At 34.3% G+C, this 15,781-nt stretch overlaps 1 long non-coding RNA gene across 1 annotated transcript; it reads right to left on the bottom strand.

Annotated features, from left to right (window-relative positions):
- Positions 1-443: 443 nt before the first annotated feature.
- On the bottom strand, positions 444-9,537 carry LOC132717956 (uncharacterized). Its single transcript, XR_009624013.1, has 2 exons — positions 8,829-9,537; positions 444-1,631 (listed from the first exon to the last, which is right to left on the bottom strand). It is a non-coding gene; the product is annotated as an uncharacterized LOC132717956 (long non-coding RNA).
- Between the last annotated feature and the right edge of the window lie 6,244 nt (positions 9,538-15,781).

Raw genomic sequence — 15,781 nt, forward strand, 5'->3', positions numbered from 1 at the left:
CAATTAACTTTACGATGGTAAACATTTAAAGATATCAAGACATTTTTATTTCTACAGGTAAAATTTTGCAAAAAGTGCAACAGTAGGCACAGACATCGTATTCTTTGGGTTAGACAGCGCTTGGTTTCTTATTATATTCAAAATATTACCAATCCGTGTTAAATTCTGTTAAAGTCGATATTTGGGGCGTAGATGGTAGCTTGCATTTTTCAGTACCGACCATGAACAGATTCAATCAAACCAAACTTGTAACACTTTCAATTTAACCTTTTTAACGTTCTTAAATGATGCTTCTTTTTTTTCTTCCCCCCCCCCCCCCCCCACACACACACATACACAAAGTATATAAGATATAACCGGACACATACGAAAAGATCCGGAAATAAACGAACTCTGTGAATTACCATGCTTGGTACAATCGTTGTCAAATAAAAACAATTACGCAAGTTTTGGATTTCCTTTTATTCAAATTACTTTTTTTCTTCATGTTTTATTAACAGTTATAAACTAGGATCAGTTATTGTCAAGTAGACTTATAAATAACAACAAAAGTACTGTCAAAGAACTACTTCATGAAGTAACATAAAGATTCAGCGGGGGCCTTCATATTTTATTTATCACAGAATTAGTTTGGAGCACTTTTAATGTAGCACTAAAACAGATTTAATATATGCCCTTACAGATCTTACGTTTTTTCTTATTTATTTTCTTCTGTACCAAATTAATTGATCGACAACCTTAAATTGACATACTCTGCCCAAAAAAACCCTGTCTGTTTCGAGATAGGTGTTGTAGTCTTTGTGTGCAGGTGACCGTTATCCAGAGGATATAATGTTTTGCACACAGAGTATTCATTGCTAATATATGAATAGCAAATAAAATACTGTAGAGTGGGATTTTACTACGGGTTTAACTGGTGTTTCTTCTCCTTTGTTGAACAAAATACACTTTTGCAAGAGAAAAAATAGCAAGGAAACGGAAACAAATCTAAATTCGATAGCTATTTATGAACTAATAATAGTCCGTCTAAACTGATTTTGTCAACATTTGTTTATGCAAGGGACAACACAAACAAGATGAAATATCATTAAAGCAAAGTTGCTGCAATGCAATGATAATTTGATCTTTAAATGTCAATTAGTGCAGCAAAACAACATCATTACCATTAAGTATTAAGATTAGAAATTTATATTCCGCCGTTCTAATTCTCGCAAATCGCCCTTATAGTAGTTATTAGTTTGCAGGAATAGAGATACGCCCTTAGGCTTTAAAGTTCTAAGTAATGAGATATATACTGACGTCACACTCATCGTCTTAGAAAGGTTTAAGTTAAATTAGGTCTTGATATGTAATACAGGTATTCAAAATCAATATTACACAAGTATAAACCAGAAATGACTTTTTAAGATTACATCAGGATGCAGATGTTGTAAAGGTCCAGAATAACTCCAATGGTAACATTGTAACTGTGTGACACGTAAGACGGTATGAAGTTCGAGCATAAGGGCTGGTCAAATTGTTTATGATTTAGCATAGGCTCAGGAGTTCTTGCCGGTCGCATCTTGTAGCACAGCACTCACAATATAAATGTCGCTGAATCTCAGGTTGGGATAATCGACGAACATGTCCACCTGAAAATATATGTTTTCCTTCAGACCTATATTGAGATACTGATATGAGCCGCGTCATGACAAAACCAACATAGTGCGTTTGCGACCAGCATGGATCCAGACCAGCCTGCGCATCCGCGCAGTCTGATCAGGATCCATGCTGTTCGCTATCAGTTTCTCTACTTACTATAGGGTTTGTAAGCGAACAGCATGGATCCTGATCAGACTGCGCGGATGAGCAGGCTGGTCTGGATCCATGCTGGTCTTAAACCCATTATGTTGGTTTTGTCGTGACGCGGCTCATATATTTTAAGTAATATTAAAGCAACATAGCAGCATGTCTCCATAGTTATGCTTATTTTCTTAAAAGTTTAAAAATTTATTTAAAAAAAAAAATTATGAAGTAACAACAACAAGAACGACGACGACGACAACAACAATAACAACATCAATAACAAAAAAGAAAAGAAAAAGGGAAGGGTAATTCACAAATTGTAAACGGCGCTTACAGTCCACGTAAATTACCAAAATAAGTTCAAAATATGCAAAAAATAGCCCTAACTACGTTAGTAACGCACTAGAAATATGATGATACATGTAAATACTGCAAAATCAGACATCTTGAATTATTTTACTTCTCTTAAAATCTTATTACATTCTCAAGTTTAATTTTCTTGAATTATTTTATCTTATCTGGATGCATGCAGCTTTGTTAGGCCACATGTGTCACAAATCACATTCGTCACAAGTTTTTATGAATTTGTGACGAATGTGATCACATTCGTCACAAATGACTTTTGTGACGAATGTGATTGACCAAAATCGGGTAAAAATGCCAATCACAAACGTCACAAGCAAAATTGAGAATTTTTAAACAGGCGAATCACAAATGTCACAAGTTTATTTTTCAATATGTGATACACGGAATATCATAAGGACAATCGTGGTTATATCAGTGCGATAGTACAAGGGCGACAATGCAATAAATCGATATTGTGATGTCGACATCACGATACCAATATCTTTTCAACACCATTGCATTATCGCCATCGTACTAACTTGTTGCAATATCGTATCGTCGGCATTGTATTGTCTTCATAGAACTGTCGCATTGTCGTAATGGTATTGCTATCAAGTCGTCTTACGTTCTCGAAACCTTCAAAAAATTTTGGTGACAATGCACGGCATAGTATCAGACTTCAACTGGAAGTGATCTTTTACCTCTGTGAACCCTCAAATTTCTTCCCACCATACAGCGACAGTCTAAAGGAATCTCACAGACTTAATCTTAGTTTCAGTACAAATTATGACCATATTTACACCAATGAGACCATATATGATTGTTTGGGAAGTAGCTGAGACCCCCGTTGACTTTCAGGATATCTAATTAGAGATTATGACCTTTTGACATCAATGAACCTTTTTTGGTCTGACAGACTTTTGACTTCCGCAGACTTTCAGGAATCTTGGTTCAATTAAAGAGTATGACATTTTGACATCTAGGAACATTCTTTCCTGAGACGATTTTGCAAGTCTGTGCCAATTGCTTGCAGACGCTCTATGGAACTTTCCATATCTATTCCACTAGTAATAATAATATAGTTAATTCGTTTAAACAGATCGTGTCTTTGTGGCGGGGCCGCTTTATCGTTTCGACGCGTCTTAGCTTTTTTCGCCTTTTATGATTAGATAGTTTCAAACGACGGTGTTTAGTGAATTTTATAGAGGATATTTGTTTGTTTTGAGTGAATATGAAATATATTTCACTGAGAAGTGAGAAAAAAAATGAAATATGTATCACGAGCGCGTAGCGCGAGTGAAAATATGAACATTTTCTCACTTCGATGTGAGATATAGTTCATATTCACGAAAAGCAAACACATTTTCTTTTTATTTTATGTGCCTTTTGAAAAGTGCTTTTAGACCGTTTACTACTGAAGCGCGGAGACTACGCGCGCGTAAACAATATGACGGCAAACGTTAACGCTGCAAGCAAAATAATCCTTATTTATTTATATTTCTTTTTGCGGTCTCATTGTCAACAATCTTACAAAATTACGGACATTTGAATCGAGAAATATGTCATTTAGAATGAAATTAAACAGTTATTTTTAATGCATGTTTAGGGAATCCAGACTTATAAATACGTACGCAGAGTGGGCGTGGCTTATATCACCCAAATCTATATCACCACACTGTGACTGATATAATATGAATATATTTCATTGATAGAACAGTATTTCATTAGTTAGCATCAAATAAATATAGGATATTACATGAGTGTCTTTTCATATTGAATTTATTAAACGAGTTTGATAAAATAATAAATTGCGAGGCTCTGCCGAGCATTTTATTATTTTATTCAACGAGTTTAATAAATTCAATGTTAAAAGACACGAATGTAATATTCTTTTTATCACAGGTAAACTTTTGCCGCCGAAAAAGCGAAAACTTGTCGTTATTTTCCCTTATAAGCGCGGTAAAATTAAGCAACGTCCGCTAACGTAGATAGATATTTTATTTCCTTCAGTATACATGAAGAGCACGTCAAAACGATATTACACTAGTGTAATATGGAAAATATGTAATGGCTTTATTCCACTCCCGCGACTTCAAACGTGATAAATAATTATTTTGTAGTTAAATGCTGAAAAGTGTTGTGTAATACAGAATGTTGTTGCGCGACTGTATAGTACAGAACGTTATTAAACATATCAAGTAGGATAGCATGTAAGTTGTAATGTAATGTAATATTATCGTGTAGCAATTCAAAATATTGAAAAGGACGCATAATCAAACATTACGAATTGTGTTATATGTCCACACGGTTTCAATAAAACACTTTGTTGCTGATTTACGCCGTGTCTTTTTTGTTTCGTTTCTTCGCCGCGAAGATTAGAAAAAAAAGAAAAACCGAAGACACGACAAATCCACAGTTTGTCGTAACAATGTTTTCAAACGATTTTTTTAATTCTATAATGAAAACCAAAACATAAATGAGCACATGCAATAAAAAGGTTATAGAACAGGTCTGGTGTGCCTTAATGCGATATGGGTCTACAAGATCGGTATTAGCCCTCGGGCTCTTTTAGTGGGCCAAAATCGAATAAAGGCACATCAGACCTCTGTAATAACCTATAAATATATCCCGCCTCTAAACCAATGAAAATTCGTGAACTTTATTAGCAGTATTATAATTGCGGCTAGTATTGTGCAATGTGAGTTTGCTTTTAGTCTTCTTGGAATCCATGTTGTTATTCATTACTTTATATTCTAGCATAAAACTGCCGTTATAACCATGATTTCGGGGTGTTTTAACAGGACCAAAAAGGTCTTTTAACAAGGAGATTCTAGCGCTCATGCGCTGTTAAAACACCTTTTTGATATACGTTTTCCGTGGCACAGCGTCAATACATTGTGGCCCGGACGCTGCTTAACTAAAACGGAAATGACGTCACGGTCACATACAACGCTGACGTTCCCGTGCAATCCGAGGAAAATCAGTGATGTTGCTTGATTGTGTATGGATTGTGTTAGATTTATGCATGCTTTATGCTAGAATAGCGTTAACGAATGATTTGTTCCGTGTCATAACAACTGCTGAAACCCTCGGGATACGTTGGGTCGGGTACCAACTAATCCCTTGGGTTTCTACAGATATTTTAACACGAAAAAAGAAACATGCGTTATTCCTATATTATATCAGAGTTCTTTAGTACTGACGGCTCATCTAGGGTTCAATATGGCGCGGTTCATATAGTTATTTTACCAGTAATATCTATAAAGGAAAGGGTTAAATGAGAATCATGAAGGAAGTTGAATAAATAAACTTAAAGAAAACTTAACATTTCTTGTAGAATATGATTGGTCTTGCGAAGCTATAATTACACGAGGTCATTCAAATATCTTGCAAGCAAATTCGCTGAATTAATGTTTACCGCCGACAGCATCATATACTGATTGAAAATTAAACAATTGCAGGATACATTTCGAATAAAGACTCCGGGGAAATAGTCGGTTAAAGCATAAATTATCAGGGCCCATATCACTCAAGGTCACGGCGATAATGCACATGCCCTTTTTGTATTGAAGGTTCCCACACAATTAAAATTAGATATATTTAACATTTGAAGACATGAAATACTTAAGTTATCTGACTGAATATTAAGCAACCAGGGGTCTTAACTTCGGGTAAGTGCCGTCAATATACACATCTCCGCTTGGTATTAGATGTACCCACATAGTTTTGTTTAAATTATTCAGCAGATTTGTTGAAGAATAGGGTTGAATTAATGCTTTTCTATGAACAATAAATGATAATAAATTATGGATCATAACTCTGTATTAAACGGCCAAACGGGAAATACTGATGATGATGATGATGATGATGATATGCACATCTTGTTTGTTTGTTTATGTGTTTATCTAAAGTCGCCGCCGGAAAGCCCATATAAGCGACCGTACCCTCAAGTCGGACCAAATCCTTTAGTGTCCCGTCGAGATTTTTCGAGATGCGCATCTCCTCTTTATATTAAACTAAATTTCGTTGAAATTCCTAGAGCGCAGAAAAGCAATAGTTCTATATACAGTGTTTTATAAATAACAACAACAACAAGGGGCAATAAGTCTGTTTTTAAAAAGAAATGGAGATATGCTGGTTATATGTGCAACTGGTTTGTGAATGAAGGTTCCTACAAAGTTGCAGCATCGATATCCATCCAGAAGTTGCTGAAAAATAGCGTGGAAACGAAATGATTCCATATACAGTGTATAATAACTAATCAATGGCCGGATAGTGCGGAAACTAAATCTGGACTGACAGGCGGACGAACACGCTAAAACAGTCCCATCACTCCCGATTTCATCAGCGGGGGAGGGGATAAAAATGTCTGTAGTTTTAGTTCCAATAATTGATTTCAGTCCTAAAAATTTGTGACGTTTGTGACTCAGTGAAAAGCATTGAAGAAAACAATATTTATCTCAAATTTGTGACATTTGTGATTTTAAACTCGTGACGAATGTGATTGTCTAAAACATTGGATCACATGCATCACAAAATTTGTGACGAATGTGATCTCATTCTTCACAATTGTGACGAATGTGATTTGTGACACATGTGGCCTTACACAGCTTTTAAGACATTCTACAATAGTAAGTTACGATGCAGCTAGTATACCCGCATAAAATTTCAAATATTTGCATTGCATTTGCCTTTATTTTTAAACTACAATTTGCAAGTATTTTTCTCAAGGTTGAGTATTTCATTTCGCAGCTTTAATACTATCCAGAAGAAGAAAAAAGGAAAAGAAAAAACAATCATAAATTACCGCTAAAATATATAAAAAAAATCTTGAAAATCTTAGAAGCATTAAGAACAACAGAATTACATGTTAGCAAGGAAGTTTGCTGTACTTTAATTTCATTATAAATATTATTGACGGATTATATGGCCGTATTTAAATGGTTATATACAATATAACGGTTATTTGCGGTTTGTGTTATATATGCAATCAACCATTTATTTAGGGCAATACAACTCTTTATAACTTAAAATATAAATGATGTTTACTTTCAAAATTTCCGGTAAGTCTCAAGTTAGTTCTCAAAAACAGCTCGAGGCTTGAAAAGATTCTTATCTCGTTTGTTTAAATTTCCGGGATTAATCACACAAATGTCAGAAATAAGACTGTCATCAAATGACTGACAACAAAAATAACAACAAACCCTTGACTCCGCACTACATGCGGTTAAAGATGTTATCATGATAGAAACTAAATCACCAATATGACAGGATAAGCGCGCGCTATTTTTGCTCTCGGTTGATTCACGAGCCTTCATTTTTGGGCAGTTTATTTTATGAGTTTCTGTTTCGGTTTATGAAAGTTTTATTTGCATATATCCAGAATACAGAATGATAAATATTTAAGGCTGAAAATTAACGTTAAATATGCATACACACAGGATGAAAAGTTTAAAACGCATACAAATTAAGCAAATGCACATTAATACACGCAAAGGACCTTTTAATTGTATCTAAGTCTTTTAGTTTTGTAATATTGCATGAATTTTCTTGAACGTTCATATTAATAATAAATATCATATGAGATTTTTAACCTTTTTAATATTTCAAATGACCAAATGGTATCAAACCTATCGTTGTTTGATACGGAAACCTTTGGTCTTTAAGCTAAATGTGAATTAGTTTTGACGTAACCGAAAATAAAGTAAGTCAATGTTAAAAGTAATGAACTTCATTGCTGAATGTATGCATATTAAAGTAGTTTTTAGACTTACTCCTAGGACATAAACATTTAAATGCAGGTCGGACATTCTTGTGTAGAACATATAGCAATGTTGATGCTATTTCATTGATTAGTATTATTACTATTATAAAGTAGTTATATTTACTATTATAAAGTAGTTATATTTACTATTATAAAGTAGTTATATGTGTACGTAATTTTGGCAAACTATCCCTCTCCGCCCCCTCAAATATACGCAATGCTTGTTGAAAAATATTTTATTTATGTTGCTTTTTTTCTCCATATTCTTAAATGCTATACGTTTCTATTTGAAAGTCACCATTCTCATAATCTTTTAACCCGAAAAAAAAAAAATATTTATAGAAATTAAAGATCCTTTAACTCAATATTTTTATGATTATATAACATAAATCCAATACTCAAAAGATTTATCAATATTATGCGTTCAAAAAAGCATGTTTGAAAAGATATTACTGAATTTACATTTCATGTAAATAAATGGAGAAAATTAGAAAACCAATTTTTTCAATAAGAAATCAGTCCATAGATTTTAATGATTACTTTTAATGCGCATGATCATTTGCATCACATATTTAACATTCTTGGATGTTTGGAAATTGTTTAAGAAGAATGATTATATACATATATACTTTTTTACATGTTGTTACATCCTTAATTACAACATACAGGATCTTCAATAACTTAAAATAAAAATTTAAATGGACTTAATTTTTATTTTTGCAACGTGTGTCCAGTTATAATATAAATATATGATTTTTGATATATTCATATATTCGGATAAAAATAGTAAATGACTGTACATATAATTTCTAATTGTGTTATAGGAAATGATATATGTTTTGAAACAAAAGGATCTGTTCGTAATAGTGCATTTTGTAACTATATCCCTTTTAATATTACTTATAAAAAAATAAAATTGAGCCATGGCACCTACCTTGATTTCGAATGGAGCACAAAAATCGGACAATTCCATGTATATTCCTCATGCAAGATGCAAATCTTCTGTTTCTAACATGTGTATGTCTTATATGAGGGCAGTCTACCAATATGCACTTAGCTACCTCACTTATACATAAAAGTACCACAACAATTAAAACATATTTTTGCGAAATCATTTTTTTGTTTCAAATAAAAAGTCAACACTGTTCATTAGTAACTATAGAAATAAAGCTGTCAGCGCGCATCACACGTACTATTTTATTTAGTTCTCCTTAAATAATGCATTATTCATGAGCTGATTACGCATGCGCAGAGCCGCTTTCACGAAACAAAATAACAAGATTGTTATGATGTACTCAGTGCAATATTTATCAACCAAAACAATGATTGAAGCATGCCTTTAAGCGAGAAGTTCGCTTTGAAGTAACCGCCGATAACAACTGACGTGATAAGATATCATACATTTTTACGTTAACTACATTTCATCATCTTTTTGTGTACATCAGCGTCTTATAATAATAGCAGACGAACAAAACGCCTCTATAACAGAAATTGGGTTAATTTCATCAAAAGTTTCGTTTCGTTAATCCAAACTTTATTGCTTTTTTATCCTGCTTCATAGAAGAATACAAAAATAAAAATCTTGTTTTGATACCAGTCTGCACTTCAGTGAAAACATTCACCATACATCACATGCTGTACAATCTATGTTTATGTTATGGTGAATAAATAGAAATCTTAAGATATTTGTGAAATATTTTGTTGTTTTGTTGCGGTTTACCTACTTACAAAGATGTTCAGTATTCGTTTGAACATAAATCAAATCTATAGTAGATAGTTTCCTAATGATAATGTTTCCGTGTGGTAATAAGAACAACAAATACAAACATTTTTTACAATATGAATATTACAGAAATTGTTTTTCATCAATACAGATAAAAGGAAATTCCTTTATATTAACTTTTTATACAGTCAATTAGTACGGTGGCACAAAGGTGACATGTGTGTTTTTATTTATCTCGTGCGCACGAGATACTATGTCGTGGCTGCGAGTTACTAAGTCATGGCCACGAGATAGCTAAGTCGTGGCCACGAGATACTATGTCGTATAGTGTATTTTTATTGGTTAATTATCTCGTGCACACGACTTAGCTATCTCGTTCCCTCGACTTAGTAACTCGTGGCCACGACATAGTATCTCGTGGCCACGTCATAGTATCTCGTGGCCACGACTTCGCTATCTCGTGGCCACGACTTAGGAACTCGTGGCCATGACTTAGCTATCTCGTGTCCACAACTTAGAAACTCGTGGCCACGACGTAGTATCTCGTGCGCACGATCATGCACGAGATAAATAAAAACGCAAAAAATCATATAAATAATGTAATCTGATTGGTTTTTTATCTCGTGCGCACGACTTAACTATCTCGTGGCCACGACTTAGTAACTCGTGGCCACGACTTAATAACTCGTGGCCACGACATATTATCTCGTGGTCACGACTTAGCTATATTGTTGCCACGACTCAGTAACTCGTGGCCACGACATAGTATCTCGTGGCCACGACTTAGCTATCTCGTGGCCACGACTAAGTAACTCGTGGCCACGACGTAGTATCTCGTGCGCACGAGATAAATAAAAACGCACACATGTCACCTTTGTGCCACCGTGAATTAGAGTGTTCTACTTGAATGTTTAACATGTTAATAATTTTTTATGCATTTATGTTTGCTCGCAATAATGTCCGTCGCTGCAGCCGATGATCTTAAAAGATATATAAAAAAAGTTGAAAGTAGAAAATGAGGAAATTAATTAGAAAGAAAATTATGATGATGATGATGATGTTGTTGTTGTTGTTTTGATTGTTGTTAGTATGTCGATTAATAGTGACCAAAGTATTATTAATGATACTATGATGAGCAGAGGAAGTAACTGCTGCGGATTCCTGTCCACCGTAAACTACGAAAGACCGGTGGGGACATTTCAACTTCATACATTCCCGATTTCATCTTCATGAATTCACGACTTCAACTTTACGAATTCCACTTCGTTGAATTCACGATTTTAACTTAACAATTTTAGCTTCGTGAACTTCACGATTTCAACTTTATGAATTTAAGATTTTATCTTTACGAAGTTGAAATCGTGACTTCGTGAAATTGAAATCTTGAATTCATGAAGTTGAAATATTGACGTCATGAAGTTGAAATCCGGAGTTCTGTATGTTGATATCTTGAATTCATGAAGTTGCAATTGTGAATTCATAAAGATGAACCCGAGAATTCAAGAAGTTTAAATATCACCACCGTCTTCGTAGCATACAGCTTACGACATATACGCAAGCTGCGTACATGGACTGTACATAACGCCGTTTACAGCTTACACCGACTACAGCTTACCGTTAACTGCATATCGCCTTAAATAGCTAGCTCATTTTGCAAGAGATCGTCATCACTTTTTCTTCCAGGCTATTACCAAGATTTTGATTAAAACTAAGGCTACAACTTTGCCATTTCATTTTACGTAACTAACAACACTTCGACCGTTACTTCGACTACGACGACAATTTTACGACTATGAAAACGTCTGCCACAACAGATTTTACGACTTCGCCGTCGACAAAAATCACTATGACTTGCACGACTACAATAAGGCTAACCCACGTAGACAACGACGATTTCGACCACGAACATGACTTCATCAACTAATGGCTACAAGAACAGCAACGACGACTAAAGAAACTACGACTACGAGCATAGCTAAGACATCGGCATCAACCAGGAACACGAGTACAATGACTACACAGGTAACAGTGGCAACGACAATGACCACTACTACGAATTTATAATGACGTCGACATGACGTCGACATCTACAGAACCGACTTCAACTGCTACTGCGAAGACTACGATTAAAAACGACTACAAGCCGTTATCTACGACGACTACCCCGATCCTGACGACTTCAAAGACTTCGTCGACATTCACGGTAACGACAACGATCACGACCACGACTTTTAGGACTACACAACAACTACGGTTACGACTTCGGTCACGATTTTCTCGAAATTTACGACTACATGTCATTATCTACTTAAAAGACCACGTGTGTTCTAATCTACCACTATTACTTTTACAACTACAACTTACTGGATGGATACTTGTACTACGACTTATACGACTACAACCACAACTACTCCGATAACAACCATGACCACAGCGTTAAGGCTACGATAACAATTGTACGACGATTACCACTACAAAGACTTCTACGAGTACAAATACGACCACCACTACATATACTCAGGCCATAACTGCGAACTTTATAATTACCAGTAGGACTTCAGGCAAAAACGTTCTTTCATTTCTGTTTGCTTGTTTTTGTTTTTTGTAATGGTCAGTGTGTACTTGGCATTTAATTAACTGATTTGAATATTATAAGGGGTCATTTTCTGTAGTCTGAAAATTAAAGGATAACAATAATAATGGTTCTTATTTTGTTATTTGGCGTGAGCTTTATAATTTCAGACAATATACCGTTTTTCGAAAGTGGACGTATCTCACCGTCCCACCACGTACGTATACAGCTCAAACTAAACGTAAGCTATTTATGAAGTCAGATGTATACCGTCCACCAGGACACAACTGATTTTTAGTAGTTTGCATGAAATGACAAATGAACTTTTTCAAAAAGAAAAAAAAAGAGAAAAAAAATGTTGGTTGTGGTGTACGCGCATATTGGATATTGTTGTTTTGTGGCTAATGCAAGAGAAGACGGTGACATAAGTTGAAATGTATCGCCTTTCAAAGATGTTGATAGTAACAGCAACGAAGACAGTTGATAATGATGTCATTGTTGGTGCTGATGATGACACTGATGATTTTGATGCTGCTGCATATCACATATTTCCGTGTGACAAGAGGGCACTATTCATTGAGACTAAAATTTTACCTCATATTTTTTATTTTAGCACTAGGATTTCAAACGTAATGTTTCTTAAAATACGATCATTGTTTCTATATAAAGACAAACAAAAACGAGTTTTGTTCCGCTAAATTTAAACAATATATTTCAACGTGAACAAACAAAATTATTTAGAAAAAAAAGCAAGACTATTCAAAACTGTATAAAACTGAATAAGGTAATGAGAGACAACTCCATATACACCTTGCTATAAATATGCAAGAGTTTTGTCCCTTATTCAGGGTCGAACTTAACATTTGTACTTTTAGTCTTTCTATCTTCGGGGTATTTATATCTCATGAAGAAGTTTTTATCAACAAAAAATATTCAACAAGTCAAAAACCATCATAACAAATACAGCAACAAAACACTAAGCATTTTACATGTAGTTCGCTAACATTCTATCCCAATTAAATTACGTTTGTACTAGAACTTTAGATAAAAATGAATCTAAATCAAGGCTTATCAAATGTGTATTAAGTAAAATATATTACGAAATCGCATGTATAGTTCAGTTGCCAAATAAAATGTGAGTACATGGTATTTCCTGGGTGAATCATTCGTCTATCAGACAAATAAAGTCTTATTAAACTAAACCAACAAGCGTCCAGATAAAAGGATCAGTCGTTGAGCAGAGAATCTTGTTTATTTTGCTGAAAAGAAAATGCTACATGATTGTACGAGGCTTTATTCAGATGTGATAAATTAGACACAGTATTTGATAAAGTGTTGTGTCATTTTGACAAACTTAATACAGGTCAACACTCTAAACAACTAGAAAGGAGTAAGGTTTTAGATGAGCTGTTCGACACACATGTAAAGATATCTTAATGCCATTTTTGCACCGCACCATATTTTGCTTAGCCGAAGTTTAAACTTTTATATTCCCGGCTTAGTCTAGAGTTCCTTCCCCTTACACTACGGTAAATGCAGACAGGGAACCAGACTATTCCATTTCAAGGTCGATCTCCTGTTCGTTAGGCAACTTGTCGGTATACATATGTATCCAAGCTAAGTAATGAGGAATGCTTACATTCCTGGAACTAACCAGTAGGTTCTACTGATGCCATAGCAGAAAGCAAGGTCATACTCGAACCCACGATCCCTGGTTTGAGAGACAGACTGTCTATCACATTTACCACTAGGCCTATGTTCCTTCTGTAAGGGATAAATGTAGAAATCATTTGAGTATGATGATTTGATATATTTATCTGGCCCTTTGGAATCATTGATTCCAGCACTTTAAGGTGTTGGAAATTGAGTACCGCTCAAGTCGGTGCTAGTGGGCGTGAGGGATGTTGCATTTTTTCATTATCCCTCATGTACAGACTCAATCAAACCGAGTCTGCAATTTCCGTGTGATTTTGCTGATTTTAATGCTTCCGAGGGATCACTTTTTCCAGATATTTTCAAAATCTACGGAAGTCTATAAGGGACATTATATGTGTAAACACAAGGCGTGTCGTGTTATAACAGTTCAAAGTTTACTGTCTACATTGTATAGAGAATATTTTTGTATGAATCCGACTTCATATTTGTATATAGTCTGTAGGAAAATAATATTTATTATATAATTATAATGTCTTCTTACACCGGCACTACTCACGTTATCAAATAAAAAAGTGGCAACAATTTATGCATTTATTTAATATACATTTGTAATGGGGTCATTTAATCGGAATGTACTCGTATTTATTAATAATTATGGAATATGTTACTGTTTATTAAGAAAGTAAAGCAAACACTTTCTCGACACAAACTGCGTCATCTTGTTTGAAAGCATAAGTTTGCTTTTTTTTGCTAACCATTAATTTGATGAAATGCAAAGTCAGTAATATAAATAAACAAAATAAATGAAAATCGCACTCTTTCAAAAAACGGTTCGACAAATTCATCATATTACTAACAACAAAAGCAAAAACAATGTTGACATCAGTATCATCACCATCATCATCGTCATCATCGTTATCATCGAGATCGTAATTTTTATTCACCGTCATTATCATCATCGTTAATCAGTCGTAGCACCACCACCACCAGTCATCATCAACAACAACAACAACAAAACAATTAGAAAAGTAGCGGCAGGACAAATATTATTCCAGTTAAATCAAAAGAGCAATATCTTCTTTCACTGAAAAAAATATCAAAGTAGTTAAAACATTATAACATTGCTTAAGGAAAGAGTTTATGTATAACACACTTATTGTAAACAAACTCCGGTTTGTGATGAAAAGACGCTTAGATTTTGGACGTAAAACAAGATTTGGGCGAATTTGGACACCTTACAACATGCATTACGGACAATGTGTACAATATATATACGCTGGAAATAAATTAAAAGCAAAAATGACAGGCTACATTTATATTTGGTTAAAACAGTCAGTAAACGTAAGTGATCATCATAGTCCGTCATTTAGGACTGTCCATCCCACAACATGTACATTTATCAAGGTTTAGGGAGTGTTGAATGGTCAAGGCAGGACGGACATTTGATTATCTTTATTAGCATTCTCTCAACATAAGGACGTTCTTATCAAAATGTTTAGAAATATTATTAGTACTTAAATAAAGACAAAGAAAGTGTTGATTATTTATAGATAGTTCTATGTTCAGTTATGTTCTGGATGTAACGACACTTCAAGTAGTTATATCCACGGATTAAAAACAAAGTTCTGCAAATTCTTCGTATGCTGTATACTATTTTTTTGAACTGACAAAAAACAGTTTTTCCTTCATTTTCTTTTTTCAAATTGAAATTTTGACATCGTCTTGGAAAACTTGGTTTCACTAATCTTTGATGACATTTATATCTTCTGTGAATGCTGATAGATGCTGATTTGGAATAAAGACAGAAAAAACGTGCACGTCAAAACACATTTCTGTTTTAAGTCCATGATAATAAATGTGAATTGGCCTAACATTTATTTGATTCTTTTTCTCTCGTTTACTTGAACATATTCACATTTCCAAACCTAATAGTGTT

Source organism: Ruditapes philippinarum, unplaced genomic scaffold, assembly GCF_026571515.1.
Source record: "Ruditapes philippinarum isolate M1 unplaced genomic scaffold, ASM2657151v2 ctg1439_1_1_1_1, whole genome shotgun sequence".
NCBI classification, from domain to species: Eukaryota; Metazoa; Mollusca; class Bivalvia; order Venerida; family Veneridae; genus Ruditapes; species Ruditapes philippinarum.